An 18,964-nucleotide genomic window follows, 5' to 3' on the forward strand; every position below is an offset into this window, starting at 1 on the left:
TAATAACGCTGTAAAGCAGTACAGTATAGCCAGTAGCACCTTTCATGAGGATTACAGTCTCTGAAGTAAATTGTTAAAAGGTCTCCAGCAAGAATCCCTGGTGAGAAACGCTGTCTTAAAACCTTGTCAGTGCTCGAATTGCCCAACCAGTAAAACCATAGAGACCTGAGCGTCCCACTGGGAGCCGTGGCTCTGGGTTCTTAACAACCTGGCAGCAGTGTTTTCTTTCACTTTTATACTGAGTACGGTAATAGAAAATGGTTTAATGATGTGCTCTGCGGTCTTGTGTTCAATTTTCTATTCTCTTCATTATGTGTGCCCTGTAGGCACTGACTCTGACAGGGTTAGGGTGAGTAACGGGTCTGTAGGGATCGGTCCAGGAACATCAACCATTAAACTGGATGAGCTCCTTGCCCCAAGGAAGCGACAGGACAGGGTGCTTGCAGGGGCAAAGTGTTTTATGGAGCAAGATACATGAATGCTGCAGAGGTCAGCTCCAGTAACTTGAAAGAGTAGGGTCTTTAGTCCGGCACGGTTTCCTGAGAATCGCAGCGTTAGTGATGAGATCAGAGAAAATCTACTCCATGTGTCAGCAGGGAAAAGCAGGGACTGGAATTGGTGTTCTTTATTTCAAGTCTAGTGTGTAATTACCTTTTAGTCAATGCACTGGCTCACAGAAGCACACACTCACACACACACATGTGAGCGCACCCACACTTCAACACACTACTGGTAATTACCCCTGTCTGTTCTCCGTGTCTGTTTAGTGCACCCTGGACCTTCCAATTAACTGCAGACATGCTGTATAGACACTTCCTCAATTATCTAGTTGAACCTAACAGTACAACCCCCATACATTAAAATTAAATGGCAATGCAGATGCATTCGATTTGGAGCAACACACTTTATTACCTTTCCATGTGCTCGGTAAGTTACACCAGTCTGTGAGGTGTAATATTCACTCTGAAATGTCACTGATGACAAGCTGGAAACTTGTTTTGTCTAGAGGCATGGATGCATTATTACCTTCAGTATGCGAGGTGTCCTGTGAGACATGATGGAACAGATATATTTTGCGAACTGACACATTTGATTTGCTGCAGAATTTGTGCCCTCCCAGAATTTTGTAGCAAGAAAAAGACCTTGCGCTGCCTGTCTGGACGTCAGCCAGGCAGAAGCAGATCTATCTTTTAATCTTCAGGCTAATTAAAAGTGATTGTGACTGCAGAAATATCCTTATCTTCCTAATATCTCTATTACATCTGATTATTACATGCAAGATGGGAGATGTAGACTAATTAATAGAAGCAATCTGTTGGTGAGATTAATAGAATGGCAGGCCCAATGAAGCGAAAAGATGGAGAGACAGATAGTGGGGAAAAATAATGAAAGCGGTAAGGAGAGAGGAAAAAAGAGAGGGAGGGGGAGGTTTATAATTGGTACACTGGACGTGATGTCTTCATGTTACATGGGTTTAGAGGTCTTAATGAGAAAGTGATTTCATTTCCACCATACCAGGCCAGAGCAGTTGTTCAATGGACTGTTCCTGTAGGTTATGTTTTATGAGGATCTAATTCTTGCAACTTTAGCAGCAATTTACAAACCAGCATGAACCACAAGTAGGTATGTGTTATATTTAGTATCAGCGGGCAGTTCAGTTTCAGTTCATCTTTTGATTCCTGCTTTATAGTTCAGCATTCTAGTGTTACAGTGTAATTAGCACCTTATTTTTGGCGCAGAGGTCATTGGAAACTATGTAATCAATGATGCTGGCATTGACCATTTAAAGTAAAGACTATAAAGTTAGATTTCAGGGGAAAGGCTCTGCTCTTTGAGGGAACTCTTGTGACGTGTGCACATCTTCAACCCCTTGCCACCAAAATATATTACTATCATCGGGCTTTACTGCTTATGATTACATTGATACTTGATCTTTGCCATTGTTACACCCATTTGCTAATATTGAGAACCAAGCTATGTGAACCAAGCATTGGATTTTAGGGTGCTTTCAGACTTAAGAGTTGTCTTGCTTTGGTTCGAATCAGGGACTAATTTTGTTACAAAGCTGTATAATTGCCTAGAGTTGGTTCATGTTTTCACGGCAGCATTTACAGGCGGACCAGATAAAGTGCCTTGCGCGAGAAAGCTGCTCTTGATTGGTCAGAATTTCCATGTGGGAAAAATCCAGGAAGTAAACAAAACGTTGAAGAAAAGTACACTTGCAAGATAAATGTGACACTTTCTAATGTCACAATGGAGGGACAGCTACGCAGGTTGATTTTAGCGCTGCTCATCGTGGACTATATTGCTGTCATTGTTCATTTTACGCAAACATACAGTTTGAAAACGAGGAGCGGCTCCAACTAGAAAACAATGTTTTGATGCATTGGATGTGCTGAATGTGCATATTAAGGCAGTACAGGAGGAGGCGCACATTAATAATCCTCCAGGACTGTAGCATGCTCATGTTTAACCCAAACAATGTGTCATGTGACTGCAGTTGGTTCAGATCGAAGTCAGAACACGTTCTCCCCACAAATGAACCGCATCGGAGTTCATTTGTAACCGGACCAAGATCACCTCCTCAAGAAAGTCTCGGTCCAGTTGTTTTGGTGCGCACCCAAGTGCAATTGCTGTGTTCGTGCCAACCCAAACGGACCGCACCTACAAACAAATTTCAGTTCAACTGAAGCGAACCAAACAGGGCAGGTGTGAAAGCACCCTTAGATAAAGTTAGAGCAAAGAGTTCTGTTGTGCTGCTTCGAGGGCAAGGGTTGCATCCACAAAAAAGAGCATGTTGTGTATTCAGTGTTAAAGAATCCAAGTGGCAACAAGGATTCTAGTATTTTGCTGGAAGGAGTAATTATAGATGATTATTGAATGTTACTAAGCCAACAATACCAAAATTATAGGTTGGGGGTGGCAGAGGAAACTGTTTCAGGAAGTGGTGTTGGTGTGTCAGGTTAAAATGGCTGTTAGGGTTGGGCGATATGGTGTATTTAATGCGACAGTAGAAATGTATACATCAGGAGAGATTTGGCAAAACCATTTCTACCACAGGAACTATTCTGCGCAGGGCTGGATTCTCTCATAGTCTCAAATCCAGCTGCCTCACAACTGCAAGGTATTGTGATTTGAGCAGACATGGAGGAGGAAAGTGAAGTTATAAATACAGAAACATGTTACATTTTAAATGTTTGTTCTCATGAACCTTGAAGCTTCAACTGTGGAAGAATTTGTATGTTTTAAATGTGTGGTGGCACAGTAGTGCAGTGGTTAGCATTGCCGCCTCAAACAAGAGGGTTCCTGGTTTGAACCTGAGGTGGGGGGCTCAAACCCAGAGGTGGGGGAGCCCCTCTGTGCAGAGTTTGCATGTTCTTTCTGTGTCAGCGGGGGTTTTCTCCAGATACTCCAGCTTCCTCCCACAGTCCAAAGACATGCAGGTTAGACTGTTGACTAAATTTTCCGTAGGTGTGAATGTGAGCGTGAATGGTTGTCTGTCTCTATGTGTCAGCCCTGTGATAGTCTGGCGACCTGTCCAGGGTGTATCCCGTCTCTCATCCAGTGTCAGCTGGGATAGGCTCCAGCCCCACCACGACCCCCAACAGGATATGCGCTTATAGAAAATGAAGTGAATGAATATTTTGTTTTCTTGTGTGAGGCAGTTATTTGTATGAAAGTAACAAGTAAAAGACAATGATAATCGAATGTGATAAAGTACGTTATGTTTTTTTTTAAACAATTTATTAATTAATGAGAATTTTAAGAACTTACAGAGCAATTACTGTATCGTGATATTGTTACCTTAATATAAAACATACACTGTGAAAGAAGAGTTTGGCTATATTGCCCACCCCTATTGGCCGTGTTGTCCACCTTCATTAATATGACTGGACATCACCAGCCAGACAGCTGTGGATGAGCACACTGAGATAATGTACTAACCAGCTGACGCCATTCAGCCAGTACATACGTGACTTCAACGCTCTTCCTGAACTAATGCTATGCTTCATTTTTGGTTGTTTCACATGAGGGACTTTAGTCTTTGCTGTTCTGTCTATGTGGGCTGTTTGGGAAAAGAAAAAAGGTAATTTTACATACTTCTGTGCACCAAGCAGGATTTTGTAATATGTGGTGCACAATCTGATGACAGTTGGTGGGTTGTCAGGCCATTGTCAATCAAATGAAACTACACCCACGCAGACTTGATGAAGCTGATTAGTAAACACCAGTGTTAAATACTTACAAAATAATATATTTACAGATGTTTTTCTGAACTTTGACTACTGCTTACCTACCTGTGAGTATTTAATGTTAAGAGAGAAATACTTAAGATTCTATGGTTAATTTCTCAGGGGATTTAGAAGTAGAGTGTGGTGGAGTCAGTGAACTTATATATGCATATGTAAAATGTTAGATGTGTTACAGGTAACGTGAGGACAGAGATGAAAATTAGCTCCAATTAAAAATGAAAAAGCCCTAAACTCAATTAGAAACAGGATTGCAGAGAGCAGATGAGTCTTAGAGAAAGCATGAAAGCCCGAGGCATCTGAAGACAGAATGAACCTTGAGGGAATTCTCCTTTAAGACATCACATCAAGTATTTAACATGGATGTGAACTCTGAGCCCTCCCTTAAATCTCAGCCTCTGGCCCACCATTCATTAAAAAAGATGCCACTGAATTGGACGTGGCTTTTTTGTTCGTGTCTCATAAATGCACCCACTTACAGCAGAGTGTTTTCTGTCGCCTGGGCTTAGAATATTAATTAGTTTGTAGTATTACTTGCAACTAGATAGCATTGTACTAAATGAAAGCCCTATTGTACTGACAGATATTGAGTGTAATGTGTTACACCAACTGGGAGCTTCTGAGACACGACTCCTATTACAAATACATTGTTAGTTATGAACTGAAAACACACCGTCAGAGATGTTCTAGTCAAGGACGGAAAAATGTGCCACATTTTACAGAAGACTAGAGAGAGAGAGAGAGAGACACGCACAGACTGAGGGATAAAAAGAGAGAAAACAGCAGGTGGTTGGGGCAGCGGGGCTTCTTTTAAGTTCCCTCGTTCTTTTCCTCCCTCATCAATCTTTCCATTTCTGCTCCGTCGGAAGGGTCGCGGTGAACTGGACTGTCTTCTCCCCTTTCCCTCTTTGTGCGCTCCCATTTTCTATAGTTCCTTTGTCATTTGAAATAAAGTGATTTAACTGTCAAATTATGCATACAGACGATGAAATATTGACATCAGCCTGTGAGCCAATGACCTGTCTAATGAGTCACTTGTGGGTATAACAAGAGAAAGGGTTGCAGGGTTAATAATATGGAACCCTATATCGCAAAGGCACTCTGCCGTGTCACTTTGATGTTCCACATTACAATTTTTTTCCCTGTTTCACTCATGGTAATGTAATCTTTCCGACACTGTCTCCCCTTCGCCTCCCCCCTCATCTCCCCCTTCAAGATTAACAACCCTCCCCTTTGTACAGTAGCAATCAAAGGTACTAGACTGGGGGAAAAACGTCTTCAAAGGAGCCAGAGCCCGAGTCTGAACCCAAATCCACATTCATTCTGTTTGCACTGCAGGAGCTCGCTTTGTACTATTCTTGCTCTGTGCTGCAGACTGCAAACATACACAGACTCAAATACAGCCAGGGTACAAACACACACAAGTCCCACTGCGGAAAATAAAACTAAGAGCCAAAAGCTAAAGATCCAAAATGAGTGACAAATATGTGATTAGGGTTCCTGTCTGTTCCCTCATTGTTCATTTCAGCATAGTCAAACCAGGAGGGGAAATTTTCTCGTGAAGACACAAAATGTGGTACAGAGAAAAAACACACACAATTAATGCCAAGGTCAGGTCACACACTCTTCCCCCTGAGTCAGTGTGTGTGTCTGTGACTCTTCCTCTCCCTTTGCTCGCTGCTTGTTGTGCCCCAAATTCTATTTTAGACTTAATTCTCCTCTTTGTCAATATCAAGATGCTCCATAATAACTCAGAGTCAAAAACAGTCACACATATTCACACTGTGCTTCTCATCTCTGTCTCCTTCTCGCCATCTCTCCTGCCTCCTTTCTCTCCCAGTGGTGGTAATGTGGCCTCAAGGGCAGGGATTATTCATGAGGGATGGTGTGGGCTAGACTTATCTACTCTTGTGAAAGAAGAGCAGATAAGCTACTGTATTATGCACCTTACTACTGGAATAAATTGCAATGCAACTTGAAGTTAGAGGCAGTCATTCCTCTGAGGAATACTTGCAGATATAATATTTGAGATGGGTGTATGTGTACAATCTCAGCTCTCCCTTGCAAAAGAGATCATGAGACTTAGTGAGTAAATAAAGCTTAGCATCAAGAAAAAGCCTTATTACAGTTTCTTTTCTCATAATACCACTATGATTTTGTATAGAACATCAGAACATATATGGTACTGACTGAAATGGTCTGTTGCAAAGAATATCAAAAAATTATAAAGGAACCAAATGCTGATTGGACGAAGGTCAGACTTGTAGTTTTTTTTTTTTTAGCCCTGCCAGCAGCTTGACTCTATTGATGGCAATGTAACTTGTCTCCTACTGACTTTTGTGATCCCTGAACATTTAATCTAGCGCCACCATGAGTTGCAGTTTCATGTTTTTTTGTGAAATCAACACGAACCACTTCACATCGGCGTACTTTAGATCCACTGCACAGCTTTAATCTAAATAATAAGTCACTTTCAAAACTGGTTTGCCTGTTACTCATGTAAAACAGTGTCACCGATCTATCTTACCCTACCAACATTGTTCACTTGTTCAAATGAATTTAGCAGTTTAGGTAACAGACACTCGACTGTCCTGCTGTTATTACACGAACCACCTTACCACCAACACCTTACTCATTTATGGACTCACAATGGTATGCTGCTACAGTTCACAGCACGTGATGGATAACTGGTGTTATGTTTGGCATTGAAAAAATATTTTTTATTTTGGCCTGGCAGGGTTCCCATTGGCCTGCCAGGCCTGTATAATCATAGGGGAAACACTGATTGCTTTGAATTGTTGGTACACACATTCATGTCCTTCACAGTATAATAACTTTGCTGAAGTTTGAATTTCAAGGCTGTAGCCGTGGAGTACACATTAGGGGGGGGAACACCTGCTGGGGGTAATTTCATAATTTCCTAATATTAAATTCTAGTTTTCCACTTTTTAATTAATTTGAAAGTATTGAAATAGAGACAGTAGAGCGTTTGAAATTGATTGCATTTACCCACAGATTTTGAGCAATGACTTCTGCTCAGGTACAGCAACACCACGTGAACAAACCACATGCAGAAATGCAGTACACCGTAATACAAGAACCTGTAATAATAATTATGTTTTTTATGATTTGTAACTGCTTATTTCACACAGAAGTGCATGGTTGCCTGTCGTAGCATAGTATTTTTTTCTTTTTTTAATTTTGGTCTGTATTTTTTTTATTGATATATTGGGGAGGGAGACCTTTTGAAAATATTTGAATACTGTACATATTATAATTACTACCTTGTTGAATTTGGTCATTATTTGGGTTTACATGACAAAATACCTGCTCAACTATTGACATTCTCATCAGCCTCAGCTGTTGTGCTTATTAGCAAATGTTAGCATACCAACATTCTAAAGTAAGACAGTCAACATTATAACTGTTAAAGATCAGGACGCTGGCATTTAATTCAAAGCACCACATTTCATAAGTACAGTGTCAAAGACCTGTTAGACTCTTTGAGTCTTTGAACACCAGTTCTTTTGTTCCATCCCAGTCATATTTGCAGAGAAATAGCAAAGCAAATAAAAAAATTGATTACAGATGAACGTGACACAAGTTAGATTTCATCTTGGGTCTTTGTTGATTTTCTACCATCAGTGGATACATGAGATTGAACAGGAGGTCTCTGCTGGTGCTCTCTCAGGGCAAGGCAGCTTGTGAAGCAATCTATTAGTAAACTCTATTCATTTCACTTTTTTTTTAGACTTTGTAACCTCTCTGCCTCCATCAGATCTTTAAATTTGTGAGGGTATTGCGGTACTTTTATCTCTGAAAATCGCTCTCTGGGCCATTACTTGTTAATGGTATTAATAGCAGATTTATCGCTTGAGGCCACAATATGGATTCATTAGAGGGTGAATGAAGACTATTATCCTGAGCAAAGTTAGGTTTTCCCAGTTTAACCGAGCACATCTCCGCCTCACTGTATCTGTGTGTGTTTGTGTGTGTTTGTGTTCAGTAACTGAGTTAATGGGGGGAGACGAAGGCGGCCTGAAGTTTAAATGGGGGTTGTTATGTTACTGTAACATATGGGGGGTGCTATGCTGAGTGGCAACAAAACTGTTGGGGTTTATCTGTTCCATTAGCAACTAATTGCACTGTTTTTATACTTTGGCACATTCTGTCCAAATGTTCTTATCCTGTTAAGTGTAACTTTCTTGGCACAGTCTCACTCATCTCCATATTTCCCCTTTGAAAGCAGTGGAGCAATTAATGACTAAACAACGCCTTGGTTTTTGCACTAAACACCGAGGTTCAATACCAAGTGTATTAGACCTGAAACTGCAGTGATGTCAAAGCACAGTTTGAGAATCCAACAAAAGCAAGAAAATGGTGCGATTGATTGGAAGAGGGTCTTTAAACATGGTATTGCACTAAGCACAAAAGCACTCGCTTCAAGGATTTTGGCTGTTGGTAGCACATGGTCGTCTCAGTATAATACACACAGTTAGACACACACAGAGCCTCTTTGGTAGCAGGGAAGGAAACTGGGATCAAAGGAAGAATATCATAATTCAATATTTTCATTAATGTATTTTCCTCAACCCCCCCAAAAAACTTGCACATGAGCAATCTTATACTGTATTTCCAAGTACAATAAGTATTATACCAGTGGGCAAATCAGAGCGAGACGGAGAGGGAAGCTAAAAGATTTCCCATGAGGCAACGTGCACCTCAACACAAAAGACGTGCATTACCTAAGAGACCGAGCTGAAGTGAGTCGCACAAATAATAAACTTGAAAGATCCTGAGAAAGAAAAATAAGAAGTGTAAAATAAATCAGGCATAAAATTGCAATAAGTGGAACAACTGAAGTGACACAAGCCAAATAATGCTTCGTAATGACTTTCCTCTCTCCAGATCTCTCGATCCCCTCTCACTCTCGCTTTCTCTTTGTCTCCACTGCTGACTGATATGACTGCAAACAGCTAATTAGCAATATGACACTTTCCCTCTTACTAATTAGTAAAACTAAGCTCATTGTTCTGTGGCACAAAAGGCTCGACCAATGTGAATATTATTACAGCAAGTCTGGTGGTTTGACTGTGAAGCAAGTGTAAAAATAGTTTCAGTCTAACAAGGCTGGGAGTTAATGATGCATTTTGGCCCTGAGGGGACATGTACACAAATATCCCTGTAGGATCAACTGTCAATCACAGGGCTCCTATTTTATATGTGTGTGTCTATGTTTAAGTGTGTGTGTGTGTGTGCATGTTTGCTTGAGTAAATATTAGTTGCCATGCCTACAGGGATCCCAACAGTAAGCCAAAGGTAAAAAACGAAACAGCCTATTAATGCACCTTTTGTAAGAGCTGTGTGCCTCTGCAAATGCATGACTGCTTTTTCTTTCAATGTTTCTATCAAAGCTCACACACTTTGGTTTCTATTGTATACATGGCCAGCTGCATGACCCACTGTGTAAATGTGCTGGAATAATTACGCAGGTCATGGTCAGAGTAATGTAAGGCAAGGGCGATACTGTTAAAGGACAGTCTCTGTTGTTTTCATGTGAAGCTCACTATATGATCCTAGATATTGAGTGTACTTGAAGGGATAGTGCACCCAAAAATGAAAATTCAGCCATTATCTACTCACCCATGCCAATGGAGGCTCAGGTGAAGTTTTAGAGTCCTCACAACACTTCCGGAGATCCCAGGGGAGAGGAGGTAGCAACACAACTCCACCTAATGGAGGCTTATGGTGCCCCAGATTCAGACGTCCAAAAACACATAATTGAAACCCAAAAATATCTCCATACTACTCGTCCGTAGTTATCCAAGTGTCCTGAAGCCCCGACATAAAAAGTTGTTTGGAAAAACGTCATTTGAACTCTGTTTTTAGCCTCATTGTAGCCTGTAGCTCTAACTGCTTCTCTGTGCACCACATTCACGTTTGCGTACTTGTGCTCGAGACCAGCGAAAGCACGTGAACACAGATGAACGCGGTGCCGATGTCTCACCATCTCGCACGCGTGAGCACGGTGCACAGAGAAGCAGTTAGAGCTACAGGCTACAAATTTTCATTTTTGGGTGCACTATCCCTTTTACTTCCCCAGTGTGGAGACTTTTGTTTATTCAGTTTGCTGGTAGCTGTGTTCTCTAAGACAGTGTGAGTGTTATTACATTGAAAGGATTGATTTTAGCATTTGGGTTCAACTTTTAGAGGTTGTTTGGTCCTTGAGTGTTTAGTGAGAGAACAGTGCCTCCAGCAACCTGGAGCTACAAGACAAGAAAGGCAATCGATGGCATTGATCATGGCAATCAACTGTCAAATAATAAAACAAAGGACATAAAGTCCATGTTGAAAACAACCTGAAAAGAAAAGCAACTGAAACTTGGGGCTATTTTGGATTAAAGGGATGGTCCAGATCTTTTTAAGAGGGGTTGTGTGAGGTTCTTATCCACAGTCAGTGTATTACCTGCAGTAGATGTCGATCAGCACAGCCACAGTTTGGAGAAGCAGGCAGGAGTACTGCCACAGAAGCTAAGTAATGTACTGCTGTGGATGGGGGGCAGCAGCAAAACATATTTAAGCATCCTAAAAAGATTAAATGTAAACTATATTAAGAGTACTTTCAGTACTTTAAATTTCCTCTTTACCTTGATGCAGACAGCCTTTTCCAACAGGGAAGCCATTAGCAGTTTCAGTTCTCCATCTATGCTTTCTTCATGCCACCAGACTCCACTGACAAAAACAGTAATTTTAGCTAGCCAAACACAGGAGCTGCTTACTATTGCTGTCTTGATCTTTAGTTTGTGATATTGTTTGACTTTGGTAAATCTGAACTAACCCTTAAAAATACCAAAGTCACACAATAACAGAGAAACAAACTGATGGAGGCAGCGGTGGACCAGCAGCTCCTGTGTTCAGCAATGTTAATTCACTGTTTTTTTCAATGAAGTCTGGCTGTGAAGTGATTTAACCTCTTTAGTTCCCCATCAGACATTGCTGTCTGACAACAAAAATATAGCATATACTCAAAGAGATGGCTATAGGCTTGTGCCGATTTCCGGTTTAACCAGTTCCATCCGGTTTAAGAGCTCCAGTGGGTTTGATTTACATGAACCGGTGAAACCAGGGGAAAAAAAAACAAAAAAGAAAACACTCATGACTTTCCAGATAACATCAGCGACGTGTCACAGGGCTATATTCAACTCGTCTTGCATAGTAATATTCATTTTGATGACGACTTTATAAGGTTTATGTTTGTTTATAAATGAAGCTGAGCAACAAATGTTTTGTGCAGTTTGTCTCTAATCTCTCTATTTTAGAAAAAGCTCAAATGCGACCCCCAGTGGTAAAATTAGGTATATAATTAGATATATCGATTCGGTTTGATATTTGGCTTCAAATGAAATGGATTATAAAAAAATGGCACAAGCCTAGATGGCTGAAATTAGGAACATCTCAAACAGATCTCAAAGATTAGTATCGGGGCTGATTGAGGCATTTTTTAACTGATCATGATCAGCCACATTGAGCTATGTGGAGCCCTATCCGATCCTTTGTTTTACATCAGCTATCACACGGGTGTTTTTACTTGTGAAGCTTTTATGCACACCAACGCAACAACTGCAGTCATCAACTCTCCAACTCTCCACCGTCTGTCTCTCTTCATCTCCACTGAGCTCCTGTGTGTCTAAGAGCAGGAGCTGAGCTCCACCCACAGCAAAACACCATACGCCATAAACGACAGCAAAACAAGAGTATTTGTTATTTACCAGAGTTATAAGCACATGTTTCTTGTCAGCTCAGTGTAAGAGTCTCTTGCGTTTTGCTGTCATCTATGGTGCATGGTGTTTCACTGCCCTGCTCGGAGGAGAGACAGACAGCGGTGCAGAGCTTATGACAACCTCACTCACCTCCCCACTGCATGTGCAACAAAAGCTCTGCAAGTGAAAAGCCAATAAGAGTACAGTAGATGTACAGACGGGGAAAATAAACATTCAGTGGAATACAGTTCATTCAGAATGGCTAACTCAGGCAAGGCTGCACCGAAGCAACAAACACTTGAAGATACTCTCTTAAAGAAAAGTTCCCTTGAGACAGCTACAAGGGCAGAGAGATTATAGAATAAAATAGAAAAAAAGATGAATAAAAATAAAAACATTAAGGAGCAGTTAAGATACAGGAATTTTTTTTCTTAATGCATTGCAGAGCTTTTCAGTTGTCAAGCACAGGCTATACATTGGCTTGATTTTAACAACTGTAGCAGGCGTATTATCTCGGAAAATAGATGTATTGGATCGGAACTTGGTATCAGCAGATACTCAATATTACATGTCTCCGATTGGGACCAAAAACCTGATTGGGACACCCCAAGCTAAAATGCGTTTTGGTGCTGCCCCCATCCACAGCAGTACCTTGCTTAGTTTCACTACCGCACCTCACTCTTCCCTGCTTCACTTCATTGGAGGTGCGCTGACTGAAATCTACTGTATGTGATACACTGATTATGGTAAAGTAACTCATACGACCCCACTTCAAAAGATCCAAACTATCCTTGAAAGCTTTATGTACATCAAGTAAGAAAAATCATAATAGTATTCACTCACACACACCACCCTACAAACTACTGCCGGTTTCAGTCACATGAACTCTGCCTCGTTTGCGATTTGATTCACTAAACAGAATATGTTTTCTAATATGAGTGTGTGTTTGACAAAGGAATTGAAAATTAGAGGGGGATGTAAAACATACTGAAGAAAAGCGAGGCCAGCAGCCGTTACACATACAGCACAGATTCTAGATAGAGGTGAGTTACAGTATTTGTTATATAGGTTATCTTGTCTCCACATGCACACACTACCCCATCTACAAAGATAGGACACATTTAAACATCACACTGTGCTGTGCTCATATGCTGTGTAAATTATGACCAAACACACATGCACACAAAGTAATATGCTATTGATATGTATGAGCTCGGACTTCATGCTGTGACAGTGCATCACACACTGGCATGGATTTAATAAATAGGGCATGACCTTGTAGCACCTAGCCTATATAAATAGGAAGTTATGATGAAGTGCATGTGCTTCTTCAAATCGCGTCTATTCCTCAGTGTGTCTGTGAGAATGTCTGAAGTTTTCAGAAAGCAAATAACTTATTTAGACAAATTCAAAGACAGAAAAGAATGAATTCTACATCTGATAAGCATATTTTTCTTTCCTCATTCACTAATGCACCCACAGTATCCCCCTCTTCTTCCCTCATACCCTCCCTAACTGGCAGCAGGCCAGTTTCCGAACATGGTGATGGAGCAAAAGAAAATTGATTTCTAAAGAGCTCTGTCTGCTATTCCCGGATATGAAATATGCAACCAGTTATTAGTCTAACACTGATATTAACATAACACGACAACCGTGTCAAGATATATATTAAAGATGTCTCTCTTGTTCCTGCTGAGAGATCCATGAAATGGTCTCAAAATGATAAACTGCCACTTGTTCAAAGCTTGCCAAATCATTATCAATACTGCACAATTGTGATGATATCTGCTTTGTTTGAGAGAAAAAGGAGCACAAAAAGCTCTTTGCAAAAGGTTGGCACTGCACTGATGCTGCTATGAGACAGACAGACTCAATATCTTGATCGTGTAGACAGGCACATCGGGCGGCTCCATATTAGCTATTATGCAGCTATTAATGAATGTACACTAAGAAAGGTCAAATGGCCCTCACGCTGATGCACATGGACACACACACACATTGACACAGATGCACCCATGCAAAGACTCGCATGCACACAGTCAGGAGAAAGGTCACGGCATACGGTGCGTGTGAGAAAAAGATATTTGAAGGAGATATGCTGCCTGTTGCTATGGAACACTCCTGGAGGAAAACATACACACACACACCTACACATGATGCGCTATCAATCTTAAAGAAACTAGAGCAATTGCACGCCTGTGAGCACAAAACACGCACACACACACACACACACACACACACACACACGTACGCACTCGCTCAATCAATCCATGTCCTATTAAAGAAACCAAGAAGCAGCAGCCACTTTTCAGGAGCCTCACTGCCTAAATTATTGCTGTCAGGCTGTGTGTGTGTGTGTGTGTGTGTGTGTGTGCGTGTGTGCCTATCTTTGTGCGTGCAAGCGTGCATATGCTTTATTTGTATGTATAGAAGGAAAGCAAGCGCTTTGCAAGAACAACATCGCTTTTCCGTTTATTCCTTCAGGACTGGGTAAATTATGCCAGTCGGTTAATAAGATTCTCCCCCAGATCCAGCTCAGCACCTCATGAGAGACAGAAAGAGGAAGAACAAGACGGGCTTCTGTACTTCTAGACGGCTCAGAGCTGGCAGCAGCTACACTGCATACATTCCACATTATGAACATGCTAATTAACGTAACTTATTTTCTTTAATATATTTTCCTCCTCTTAAAATGTTCACTGGGAGTATAAGATCTCCAGTTACATACAGTGTAGTGCATAGGAAGTGACAGGTTGTATATGTGTTACGGCATATTCTCCGAAACTTTAAGATGAACTATGCAGGATTTTCCTTAAAAAACAATATATAGACTCTAAGAGAAGTAATCCCTCTCAGTCATCACCCACTAGAAGTGTGTGGCGGTGTGTTTTTCCGCAGAGACTCTGCCCTCTGCCTGTATTTTCTTGTTTTCTTCTTATTTCCTGTGTCTGGGATGTTTATGGGCGTGTAACCTCACAGCACTCAGGTGAGGTTGGGGCTTCATAAAAAGGTAGCAACCAGCTGCCAGACTGTAAGCAGCATCCAAGAGACACAGTGCCAAGAATGCAAATATCTGTAGTTGGCTTTTACTTTCACTTACGCTGGCAAGCGTGTTTACAGACAGCACCCAATAATCCTGCATAGTATAACTTTAAAGTGGACTGCACAATGAAACATACATAACCATCGTCCCTAATTGTAACCAAATAGAATACAGAGCTGAAACTATCAGTCAATCTACAGATATATTCAACAATTTTGATAACTGATTACATTTTTTCGAGGAGAAATGACCAAAGTTGTCTGGTTCCAGCCTCCAAAATAGGATTTCCCTGCTTTTCATTGTCTTTTAAGATAATAAACTGAACAATTTTGGGTTTAGAATCGAGCTGCAATCAATGATTATTTTCATTATTAATCAAGTGCTGATTATTTTCTTGGTTAGTTGATTAATTTTCTACACAAAGTCAGAAAATAGTGAAAAATGTCCATCACAATTCCCTCAAGTCCAAGACAACCTCTTCAAATGTCTTGTCATGACCGACTACACTCCAGAAGCCATAGATAATGCTGTTTATGATCACACAACATAAAGGAAAGAAGCAATCCTCCCAATTTAAGAGGCTGGAGCTGGGACATATTCTGCATTTTTGCTTGAAATTACTGATAGTGAACCAATTATAAAAAAAGAGTTGGACATATTTTTGTCTGTGGACTAATTAACTAATTGTTCCAGCTCAAGTTGTTTTTGGAGAAAACATTTTGAAGAAGTCTTATTGGGCTCTGGGGACATGTGATGGGTATTTTTCACAGATTTCTGTCATTTTATGGACCATACAATGCATCAACTATCAGCAGATAATGGAAGTAATCGTCAGCTCCAGCTCTTATATGGTGTACAAGGAACATGACTTGCCTGTTCTCGCTCTGAGACATAATGACGCCCTGTCTACTGCAGTGACCTGAAGTATAGAAGTCAGCACACACTGATCAATAACTTTATGTAAACAGAGCATGAAGCCTCAGCTCAGCCCAGTCAGCTGGGCTACATGTGGAAAAACAGACCCAGTGCAACTCAGAGGAAATATAAAGGCAGTGTAAAGACTGCAGTGAGGGAAACTTGGGGTACATATGCATTTTCTGAGCACTGGAATACAGGCTGTGTGTGATGAATTGTTTTACTTCATGACACTTCATTACACTGTGTCTGAATGAGTGATATGTGGGGGCTAGTATGTGGGGGTCAGTGCTGGTGACAGGCAGGCGAGCGCTGTGTAAAGGCCATAAGCTGCTATCATCCTGCCACAGACGCCTAGTGTGAGACTGACTGAGCATTCTTCCCAAAGTGACAACTATTTGCAGTGAGCTGGTTCTCAATGAGATGGATAGGAGCCAGTGAAACTAGATGCAGCAAGTATCAGACCTAATCCATAATATATCTGACACGTGTCTCATATTCATAATTCACATAAAGTCATTATTGAAGGTGTGCCAGTGCTTGGATTTGCACTACCGTGAAAAGTTTCTGAATCATGAGGAAAATCCCTGCATCTAATTCAAACCTCAGCGCGCTGCCAACTTCCTCTAAAGTCATTCAACCTACACCGGAGCTGAAATGAAATAAGATTAAATTATTCCAATAGTCGACTGCCGGAAGATTAATCTGCAACTATATAGATAATTGATTTATCATTTAAGGCATTTATCATGCAGGAACACCACCCGTTCTCTGGTTTCACCTTTTCCAATGTAAGGTTGAGCTGCTTTTCTCTGTCTCTGTCTCTGTTGCCTGAATTTCTTAGGCTTTGCACTGTTGGTGGAACAAGACGACACATTTAGGGACCGCACGCTGGACTCTGGGATACATCTGTCACTATTTTCTGACATTTTATAGACAAAATAATCATCAATTAACCAGAAAACAATCAACATCTAGAAGTGATGATAAAAAAAAAATCATCATGAGTTGCAGCCCTGAACTATACTGGTCTGACACATCGTGGTCAGCATCCAGAGACAGTCCAGAAACACATGTATTGACCTATAGTTGTAGATTTCAGGGGTGCATGCCCCCCTCAATATTTAAAATGTGCATTTGCCCTTCAATAAAAACATCAAACTAGCAGAGGACTTTCGCTTTGACCAAATTTAAGACATTTTCATTATAAATTGTTGCAGAAGGGGCACACATTGTGTATAAAAATAGCCAGGATACAGGAAATTATGTGTCTGATGCTCAAAATTTTCTGCTGGAGGATCTCCAAAGTCCTTGATTTGTATGTGTGCCCTACAAAAAGAAGGAAACCTACGCCCTTGCTTTGACCTATACATAACTAAGTGCTGTTTTTATGAGAAACTCTTCTATAAAATGCCCAGGAATGATATTATGCATGACAGTAAAACTATAAAATCAAGCAGCAGTAGGTGTTCTAAATCTGGAAATATGGATCAATACCATGCCTCAGATTTATCTACAGATTTAAAGTAGCACAAAGTTTGCAGAGGCTGCTACAAACTCCACTGACACTCACTATCCCCGCATGAATCCCACAGTGGTACTGAGTGATATAAGGTGTCAAAACCCTCAGTGTTGTGCTTGAAACAGACAGAAGATAATTCAGACGTCAAACAAGGTCAATACAGGTCAATAATTCATCTGCTGAACATACTCTGCTGTCAGTATTTCCCATTCAGTTCGTCCATCACTCACCTTGCGCAGAGGCAGCGACTCCTCTCCACGAAACCGACAACCATCCGCCAAACGGCTGTGTTTAATCCTTCCACGCACCTGTGCCGTAAAATCCGTCAAAACTTAGCGTGACTCTTGTCAGGTGGAGCCTCTGTGGTACCGCTGCTCTTCAACGCGGATGTTTTTTTTTTTTTGTTTTATTTCTTGTTTTTTTGTTTTTTTTTTAAATCGCACCGTAGCCTCCAAAAGAAGAACTCCCCTCGCGCCTCGCTCTGTCGTGATGCGCGTGTCCTCTAGCGACTCCGCTCCGGTCCGTAGTATCGCGGAGGTAAGAAGACACGTAGCTCTCTGTTGATATCACCCACTACTACTCCGACCGAAAAGGCACCGCGGAGGGAAAACAATAACAAAGTAAGCTATCCCAGCGTGAAGGAGGGAAGAGGAGGAGGAGGGGAGAGGAGGAGAAGAAAGTGTGAGCAGCCTTCACCGGGATGAATGAAAGACAGAAAGCGCTCTCGGCTCACTCAGTGTGTGTGAGTGTGTGTGTGATAGTGTATACACTGAATGCTGGATTTGCAGAGTGAGTGAGTGGGAGCACTGGTCGAGTGAGTAGGTTTCCGCGCAGTGCACCCACATGAATATCATCTTACATAAAAATAACAAGATAGACAGACAGAGCGCCAAAATCCCTGTCATGCAATTATTGCAATATTAATGTAGGGTTTCCATGGTCTTATTAAGTGTTGATGCTGCTTAGGAGTGCTAACAAAGATGTATTAGTGGTTTCCAACCATGCACCCATCTAAGGGGTGGCAAGGGGCTTTAATAAGGTAGGAGTAAAGAATAGGCTACATATTTCCATGATACACTGAAAAAAATCACACCTGTAAAAAATACGCCAGGAAGGGAAAATGACTCCTTGGTCACATTACAGCCCACAGACATAATGTAGGCTTAATCTGTCAAGAGGGGTGGCAAGTTATGTTATGTTGCAAGCCTTCAAAACATGTGCAAGGAACAACTGTGATAGCCTCTGTGCATGGGCTCACACCCCACCCATGCTTCTTATAGATCAGGGGTGTCAAACTCAATGTAGTTCATGGGCCACATAAAGACCAGTTTTTTTTCTCAAAACCATTGTATAATAACTTATGAATAACACCACCTACAACATTTTCCCTTTCTTTTGTTGTAAAGCCGTATAAGTACATTCTAAAATTGTCGATTTACAACCAGATGATGAAGAGCCTGACGTGTCTTAAGAA

The 18,964-nt window shown here is 41.1% G+C and overlaps 1 protein-coding gene across 2 annotated transcripts in view; it reads right to left on the minus strand.

Annotated features, from left to right (window-relative positions):
* The window catches only part of LOC117248548 (zinc finger matrin-type protein 4), a 73,975-nt gene extending 55,684 nt beyond the window's left edge, over positions 1–18,291 (minus strand). Inside the window, exon 1 of one of the 2 annotated variants that reach the window (XM_033613737.2) lies at positions 17,721–18,291. The gene's annotated coding sequence lies outside the window, so the exon portion shown is untranslated. The remainder of the gene's footprint in view (positions 1–17,720) is intronic. The other variant, XM_033613738.2, reaches the window with a different exon arrangement.
* Positions 18,292–18,964: the final 673 nt, after the last annotated feature.

The sequence above is a fragment of the Epinephelus lanceolatus genome, chromosome 17 (assembly GCF_041903045.1).
Source record: "Epinephelus lanceolatus isolate andai-2023 chromosome 17, ASM4190304v1, whole genome shotgun sequence".
In the NCBI taxonomy this organism is placed as follows: Eukaryota; Metazoa; Chordata; class Actinopteri; order Perciformes; family Serranidae; genus Epinephelus; species Epinephelus lanceolatus.